The sequence below is a fragment of the Condylura cristata genome, unplaced genomic scaffold (assembly GCF_000260355.1).
Source record: "Condylura cristata isolate star-nosed mole 26May11 unplaced genomic scaffold, ConCri1.0 scaffold00020, whole genome shotgun sequence".
NCBI classification, from domain to species: Eukaryota; Metazoa; Chordata; class Mammalia; order Eulipotyphla; family Talpidae; genus Condylura; species Condylura cristata.
Genome location: NW_004567121.1, coordinates 25,926,310 through 25,935,256, shown reverse-complemented (window position 1 = coordinate 25,935,256; position 8,947 = coordinate 25,926,310). Strand labels below are relative to the sequence as shown.

The 8,947-nt window shown below is 53.0% G+C and overlaps 1 long non-coding RNA gene across 1 annotated transcript in view; it reads right to left on the bottom strand.

Annotated features, from left to right (window-relative positions):
* Positions 1–723: 723 nt before the first annotated feature.
* The window catches only part of LOC105853882, a 9,242-nt gene continuing 1,018 nt past the window's right edge, over positions 724–8,947 (bottom strand). Inside the window, exons 2-3 of the long non-coding RNA XR_001145631.1 lie at positions 8,085–8,243; positions 724–844 (exon numbers count right to left, since the gene is read on the bottom strand). This is a non-coding gene — a long non-coding RNA (uncharacterized LOC105853882). The remainder of the gene's footprint in view (positions 845–8,084; positions 8,244–8,947) is intronic.

Here is an 8,947-nt window from a genome sequence, read left to right as displayed (position 1 = left end):
GCTTATCTGTTCAAAAAAGACCTCCTACCCCTTCATCATCTTGCCTGTCTCCCCAGTCATCAGCTTTGACCAGCAAGCTGCCAAGTGGTGGCCGCCGTGGGTGACTGAGTGACAGTGAGTTCCAAGCTTGGCCAGGGGTGGGCACCCGCCAGGCCCACACCAGAGACTGGCTCTGCTGGGTGCCTACCCTTGCCAGGCTTTGAAACACAGGTAGCCACAAGATGCCATCAGGCAATTAGAACACCCACTGCTCCCTTCCAGTCCCACCAGCACCACCCCTTGCCCAGCCTCCTCTCCACCCCCAGTGCCCAGGCACATCATCTGTGTGTGGCTCTCCCAAGTCAGCCTGCCTTGATCAGAGAAACCATCTGCCTCCTCCAGACACAGAGTGGCGGGTCTCCCCACACATTGCCCAGCGCCCCTCACCCCCCTTAGAGATGTGTTCTGTGGAGCAGAGGGAGCTCAATTCTGACACACAGTACAGTTTTCTACCTGAGTTCCATCAGTCAGCTAGTGACTGCTGTGTGCAAGGTGGGGTAATACCTTCACGTACGTGAGCATTGGGAGACTCCCAAAACTATCCCCAATTCAGGTGAGTGAGACCATTACACCTGCTTTCCAGTAAGCGTCTTGGGAAGAGAGGAGGCACAGCAAAGTCACGGTCCACAATAACCTTGTGTGGCTGGGAAGACACTTAGAAGCAGCTCCACACGCACACAAGTGACACAGAGGCCTGTGACGTCAGTGCTCACGCACTGGGCGGGAGAGCGCAGGAAGCTGAAGGGAGACAGGTAGCTCTGCCGGTCATCAGCGCTGGTGGCTGGCTCAGGTGTGCGGCGAGGACCTGTGGTGAGCGGGATGATGGAGGAGGAGTCAGACAGGTTTGCATTGGCTGCCTAGTTATGGTGAACATGTCACTTTTGTAAATTCTAAAGAGGAATTTTATTTTTTTGAGATGGAGCATTTAGAGAAGGTTTTCAAGAGGAGGGAGAAATTGACAAAGATCTTAGAGAATGAATTGGAGATTCTTAAATCTGACTGGACAGGAGGGGGTTCAGCACCCTGGAGGAGACCAAGCGGTGGTAACAGGCAGGCCTGTCCCAGGGCCTCGTGCTTCGGGTGTGGTGACATGACTTTGCTGAGATCCAAAGGCTCGCGTGGAAAGGAGGGAGTGAACAGGTGGGGGCGGACCTGTGGCTCAGAAGCTTGCTGAGGGCGTTGGCTACCCTCCAGGTAAAGAGACCGATTGAAGGTCAGTGTTGGGTGAGGACAAGCGAGGGCTGGGGGTGAAGAATGAGGAAAGGGGTGTGCTCAGATGAAAGAGGACACGCTCTTCGTGTGACTGTGACGGTGGGGTCACATAGGAGCCCAGCCTGTTGTCCGTGGGGACAAGAGGTGGGTGGGCTCGGAGGCTGACAGAAGGTACACAGAGAAACTTGTGGGAGCTGCCTAGAGAGACTGGGGAGCAGGAAGCTCAGTTCTTGCAGGATGGGGTCACTCTATAGAGAGGGCTGGGAGGTCGGGGTCACCGGAGATGAGGCAGCCTGAGAAAAGTGGTGCCATCTTCAGAAACAAGTGCAGGGCCTGCTGCCTGCCGGGGTGGGTGGGGGCCTTTCCAGCACCCAGGACACCGGTCTGGAGCCTTCTCTTTGCCTGTCACAGATAGCAGAGGGAGCCCGGCCAGACAGTGAGGAGTGGCACAGAGAAGCAACGTCATTACAGTCCTAACCTCTCACTGAGGCCAGAGTCTCTCAAGCCAGGGAAGAGAAGGTCTGGGGGGGTTGGGGGGACGGAGCTTACCTGAGGAGACCTGTACCCCACCACTATGCCCCTGTCCCTGTCACCTGTCTGCCTCCTCCCTCATAAAAGACATTCTGAAGAAGTTCAGGCCTCTCATCTTTGGGTCCTCCACAGGTACAGAGATGGCAGGTCTGAATGTGGCCCGAGCTTGGTGAGTAGGCATGGCCAGAGGGGCCAGAGGGAGGCGTCTGATGAGCAATGATGGCTGGCCCAAACTGACCCCTCGCGCAGACTGTGCTCTGCAGTCCTCACCACTTTGAGAAGGGCACAGTGAAAGGACCCTGAGGCTTAGGTCATTTCCCCTCTGAGCTTATCAGAGGAGCCAGGAGCAGACAAGGTGGGACGGGAGCCCCACTCCACAAGGGGCTGCACTGCCTGTCCTCTTGAGGCGGCCTTGTGGGGAGCACGCCTTCTCAGGCCTGGGGTGCTGTCCTGCTCCCCCAGCCTGACTTCCCTGCCCAGAGGAGGCTGTCGGCCTCCAGACTGTGTGCGATCCCGTGGGCACCTGGCCTTCCTCTCCACCTCACGCAGTGCCTGGAAACCTCCAGTCTTTGACTCTGAAACTGCTGTATTTTGGCACTGGGGAATCAGATGTTAGGGCCCCCGAAGGAACACTGTTTGTTTTCATTCCAATTTCTGTTGTTGCCAACCACCCAGGTAATTAAGGCAGAAATGCCTGACAGAGTTCATTGATTTTCAGCATGTAGGGAGCTGGGTGTTTGCTTTGTGGAAGGAGCGCTGTGTGCTGATCACCAGGGAAACACACTGGCCTGCCTCACGCTGTTGACAGGAGCTTCTGCAGATGCAGAACAGGGCCCCACGCTCACACGCTCAGTTTGAGTCTCTTGGCCACAGGAAGCAATGTCAGTTCCTCGCAGTCATAAACAGGAAGAACTTATTTTTCTGCCAAAAAACTGGGCTTGGTGGGTCATAACACCAACATCTAGTTGCTGTTAGCACCATTGCCGCGATTGCCATCACCATTTCTGTTCATTACACAGCTCAGCTTTCATCAACAGGAAGTTGATTCCCAGTCTGTTCATATTCAAGCCTAGTCCCCTCTGCCACTGGCTTTTTGGCCCTTTTTTCCATTTTTACTGCTGATCAGTGCCTCCACCAGCAAGTGGGGGAAGCAGTCAAACAGCTCACAGCGGCTGTGGAGACTGCATGTGCCAGGCTGCACCAGCCACTGCCTTCATGACTAGCTCCCCATCGCCTCTGTGTCTGTGCCCCTTGCTAACATAAGTTCTCATACGCTATTTTTCAAAACAGCTTTATTGAGGTACAAAAGACATGCAGTTAACCACACAGATGAAGTTGCAGATGGGTAAGTGCAAACACCATCACTGTCCTCAAAGCTAATGAACATCCATCCCCCTCCCAGAGTTTCCTCATCTCCTTCGCCGTCACTCTCCCTCCTGCCTCTCCTGTGTCTCCTCCACGCCCCTGGTCCCAGGCAACCTGGACTTCTTTGTGTCCCTATCAATTTTCTAGCATGTTATGTAAATGGAATTAGACTGTGTACTCTCTTCCTGTCTAACTGTATCCACCCTGAAAAGTTACTTAGCCGTGTAGCTGCGTGATCACGTGATTACCACAGGCGGCTCAGCCGTCACACAACACGTAGGGTGTATTAGACCTTTGTGTAGGTGCAAGAAAACTGAGAACTGTTTGGGGCTCTTAACTTTCCTTTATGTCCCAGAGCAGTGGTAGCTGTGGTCAGCACGTTGTACCTTGCACGTCTTGTACTTATTTATCACAAGCTGAAAGTTATTACCTTTGGGCCACCTTCCTCCCCCGTCTCGCCCCATCTTCTGTCCTTGGTAACCACATATCTGATCTCCTTTTCTCTGAATTTGGTTTAGTTTTTTTTGGTTTGTTTGGTTTTTTTTTTTTTAGATGTCAGATCATACAGCATTTGTCTTTCTCGGACTTAGTTCACTAAGCAGATTGCCCTCAAGGTCCACCCATATTGTCGCAAGTGGTAGAACATTCACATTTTTTTAATGGCTGAAAATATTCGTGTGTGTTTACACACACACACTATCTTCAACATTCTCCATCTGCAGATCCTTAGTCTGTTGCTACAACTTGGCTATTATAAATAAGGCTGCGCATGAGTTGGGAGACATCTTTCGGGGGCAGTGTTTTCATTTCCTTGGAATACAGACCCGCAAGTTGGGGGTCTGTTGGAGCTTCTGGTAGGTTTGTTTTTGTGGCACCTCCATGTTGTTTTCCACATGGCCGCACCAACTTACATTCCCGCCGCCATCACAAAGTGTCCCCTCGCCTGCATGCCCCTCTGACATTGGCTCCCCCTCCTCCTGCCTGCCGGCCAGCCATCCCAGCAGGTGTGCCGGGATATCACATTGTGGCTTTAATTTGTTTCCCTGATGTTGAACATCTTTACACACGCCTCTCGGTCTTCTTCTTTAGGGAAATGTGTGTTCAAGTCCTCTGTCCATTTTTCAAGGCTTGTTGTCTTTTGCTAATGAGTTGTATGAATCTGTGTTTGGGGAATGTGAAGCCTTTATCAGATACGTGGTTTGCAAAGACTTTGCCCCACTCTGTTGGTTGGTTTTTCATTTTGTTGATGGTTTCTTTGGTTGTGTAGAAAAAAATTTTTTTTTTCAGTTTGATGTGGTCTCACTGATTGATTTCCGGCTTCATTGCTGTGCTGTTTGCACCATATCCCTCCATTGCTGTGTGGAGAACGCCACTGTCGTGCCTCTTGCCCACCCAGAACATTCTCTTCCTGAATTAGGGTACATACCGGAGAAATGGGGGAACTAATCCAGCTGTGTTTGTCTCCTCATCTCAGTTTGTTTGGAGGAGAGAGAATATGAGGAACTGGGGAACGGTATGGAAATCAGAAGAAAAACAAAAGGAATAAAGGAACAGAGTGAGGCTTAGAAGGGAAGTTTAAAGGAATCATTAAGGTTGAAAAGCAGAAAGCTGAGAAGTAATTGAGGGCTATGACCTTTTTCAAATATGCAAAGGTCATTTTTAAAGCAGGCAATGGAGTAAGAGTTGAGTGGACTCCACTTGAGGTGAAAATGCTGGGTGATGCAGGAAGAGTTGAGCAGACCCACCCCCAAGTGGCCAAAGAGGACACAGCCTGCAGGAGGGCTGGATGGCCGCAGCTCAGCTTCTGGAAAGGCCGGGGCTGTGATGCGCTGTCCGTGGCAGACCTTGGATGGTTAAGATTCTTGAGAATCCAAAGACCGACACAACTCCGAAGGGACCAACTTTCCATATAACATTTTTCTTCCTAATGTTATATAGAAAGTTTCTCCTGAGTTTGATCCTGTTTTCAGAGCACACATATGGGGTCACACAGGACTTGTTACCTGCCTTACTTCATTCAGCAAAATGCCTTCAAGACCCAGATCCTACAACGTGAGCCCTTGCTCCCAGACGGTTGATGTCCCTTCTCTTGCACTCTGTCTAGGAGCCTGGCGGCGCAGGCCAAGTACTTGGGGACACGAATGCAGGGCAGCCTGGTGCGTGAGAGCCTGGCCACCTGGGAAGTGCTGAGTCTCCGGCTGGGTGGGCTTGCTGCAGCTCCTGCCACTGACTGATCAATTGCTGAGAAGGCAGTTGTAAGGAGCAGGCCTGAGCACCAGTGTAACCTCTTTGCTTCCCCGCTGACAGAGGGCTTGGCCTACGGCTGGCTTCAGGAAAGAAAGATGCAGCAGAGATCATGGCCTTGGCCTCTCCGGCAGCTTCCCACTTTGCCCAAAAGTTGGCCTCCCAGACCCTATTATATAAACTTTGGCTCTAAAAATAGTCTCATTTCAACTTTCCTTTTCTCTTGCCCAGCCCCTCTAGAACTTCTTACTAGAACTTTTTTCTAATGCGCTCTGTTTATACCTTGGAATCCAGTCCCTGGCAGGCTCCAATTATGGTGGTAACTGAGGCGAAACAGGCGCCCTTGAGGCCTCCTCAGCCCCCCTCCCTGGACCCAGAGCCCAGGAAAGCATGAAACAGCCCTGGGCTTTTGCTTCTAGATGCATCTTTTGCCCTCAGCTCCTTTGAAGGCTTTTATAGCTCATATCAGGGGGTATATTAACTTGCTCCCCTTCACCAGGACAACAACTTTAAGAGGATTTCAAAGGGAAAATAGTAGAGAGAATGGCCTCTGAGGCGTTCCCTGCCCGGCACCAAGGTGAGGGAATCACTTTGCATCTTCCTGCTGTGGTGATACAAAGTAGGTAAAAACATCTGGTGGATGTCTGGCCTAGTTAACATCACCTGTATGTGCCTCCTGCACCCTCCCTCCCCCCAACAAGCCTAAACTTCGGGTCTTCTTTCCCTCAGGAAGTCAGTATGAAGCGTGACTGGAAGCTGCTCATGATCTCATTGGGATCAGCTACCTGTGTGACGGCCGCGTTAACTGGGCAGGCTGGCCATAGTGCCCAGGGGTCACCTCGCTCCTGGGAGCCGCACTGGTGAGCAGGCCTGGCTCACACGTGCTGAATGACTCTGCAAAGCAGCCTCCCAGCCCCCAGAGTGTCTGGACACACCTGCTCTTCAGGCACCGCTGAGGAGGTGGTCTCTCTCCTGCACATGATGGTGATTGGCAAGCCCCATCCCAAACCTGCTTGAGGTCCCTGCCTATTTGGGGGTTTTGGTTTAAGAGAGGTTTCACAGGGGAGGCTGAGCAGTGTCACTGAACCAGTCCTGAAGTATGGTTCGCTGCCTTTCAGGCATCACGAGTCAACCAGCCCCAGCTGGCCTGGAGCCCACCATGCAGGCTGGTGAGAATCACCTTGCCCCACACCGTGTTTGCTCTTTCCCTTACTTCTCTCCCTTATTGCCCAGTCTCTGGAAGCAGAAATCACTCAATCCCATGGGGATTTAAATGTTTTTGTGTCCTGGGTGAAGTGGGGTCCAGGAAGTCAGAACTGACCCCAGAATACCTGTCCCTCATCAGACATTGAGAGTATGTTGTCTGTGAAGGCCACCCCCGGAATGAACTCAGGCCATTTTTTAGGAAAGGGCTACATCAGCCTCCAGCTGGACTGAAGCACAGGGATAGACGTTGGGAAGCAAAGAGCAGGGTCCAGGCAGCATGGGCTCCAGCCCAGAGGAAGAGCACATGGCCAGCAGCGTGCTGTTCTGGAGGGACTCAGCCTGGCCTCTGGGCTCGAGACACCATGGGCAGATGGGATTGTTCCTGGCTCCACGTCAGAATTAAGGGCTGGATTTTTACAAGAGACTTTGTTCCAACCCACAACAAAGGTTTCCGAGTCCACCCAGTGCCACCACAGCCCCTCTGTACCGGACCACCACTCTGCCTCAAAGTGGAGCCCAAGAGTTGAGGAGCGCCCCTTCTTCACAGAATGACTATGCTCAGCAACTCGAACAGGCCCTGGGCTACCTCTCCAGCAAGGTAGGGAAGCAGCTGTGTGCGCCTAGGCCCCATTTTCTGCAGCCCTGCTCCCCCCACTGGGGGTTGCCTCCCTGGGTGCTTCTGGGCAAATTCGTGTTCTGAGAGCTGCGTGCAGAGCCCCCTGGGTGTCAGCTGATGGACTGGAGCAGGGTGAGCGGCTGCTGTGTCCCTCTGTAAGGACACACCGGTCAGGTCGGGCATTACTGTTGGGTGCCAAAGAGCTGGTCTCTGGAGCTCCAGACAGTGCCTCACAAGCAATGGGACTTCAGGTGTCTCAGCTTTCCAAACTGGGGCAGCAAAGAAGATTCAGTGAGATAATACCAGCCATATCCCCGCTCTGAGTCTCAGTATTTTATTGGTAAAATAGGGAAAGGGAAGTCAGCTTGCAGATGATTCTGCCTTCTAGCAAAATTCAAAGCCCCTCCCCGCCATAACCGCCTGGGGATTAATGAAGCCCACCCCTCTGCTCCCCACAGCTTCCAACGTCTTTGGTCAACTTGATGGAGTCAGTGGACATAATTAGCATGGGCAAAACCCAGACAGGACTGCTTTGGAAGTAGGTGACTGACCTGGTACAGCAGGACTTAGCTGACAAGAGAAACACTGATCAAATCCTGGCTCTGTCATTGCGCTGTGTGACCTTGCAAATGGCACATCCCCTCTCTGGGCCTGTGAAGTCTCCTTGTGAAGTAGATGTGATGTCTAGAGGGGATACATCTAACAGGGGCCAGGCTCACAGTAAACAGGAGATTTTAGAATACTGGGTCACCCAGTGTTCATGGGGGGTCAAATAGGTTTATTGGAAAGGTGACTGGTGGGACCCTGGCCCCGGGGTAGTGTGGCTGGGGGTAGGAGGCATAAACAGCTTCTCCACAGTCTTGCACGCTACCTTGTAGGGTGGTTGGCCCTTCTAACTTTCCAGGAGACACCACACTCTGGAGCCCAAAGGGCGAATCCGTAGCAGCTAAAGCTGGGTGGCCTCGGGATCATGAAGAAAGGTAGATCAATCACCATAGCCTCCTCTGTGGGGTGCTCCAGGTGCTGTGGGCTAAGGAAGGAAAAGTCAAGCCATCCCTGAGGGGAGCCGGCACTGGGTGGCAGCCCCTAAGTCACCATGCTGTGGCCTGGCTGCGGGAGGGAGTCCCTGTGGGTAGGTTCCTATGTGTGTCAGCTGGGGTAGGGGCTGGTGTGCGACCCAGGCAGTCTCCTCCATGGGGTTCCTCTTCTCTCAGGCCCAAATACACTTGCCTCAGAGTCACTCCAAACCCCCCAGAGATGGAACAACTGAGAAAAGTGGACCAAGCCTTGCAGGTGAGGCCCCTTGACTTCCTGGGCCAGAATTCCCCACCTGTGTTCAGCAGGGGTGCTGAGAGCAAGTCCCTGAAATAGTTTTCCAGGCCGATTAAACCCCAGGCTGGGGAGGGAAGAAGGTGAGAATGCTTGCAAGGGAAGCTGGGAGAGCCCCCCTCAGGCCCCAGTGGCCCCAAGAAGCACCCTGTGGTAAGCATCTCCCCACCGGAGGATGGAGTGACAGGAGCAGTCACTGCCCAGGGCAGGGTGAGGCTTATGTTCCGACCTCCCCGGCCACACGTTCTACCTTTTCATGTCGGCCTGCTGTGGGCCCGCCCTGGGTCTTTCTGCAGGCCTGTGATGTCTTCTGACCTCTTCCAGGCTTCGGCTCATCTCCTCTCCTGCCCGCCCTTCCTTGACCCTAAAAGCCACTCAGGCTGCACAGCCTGTCTCACTGGCCCC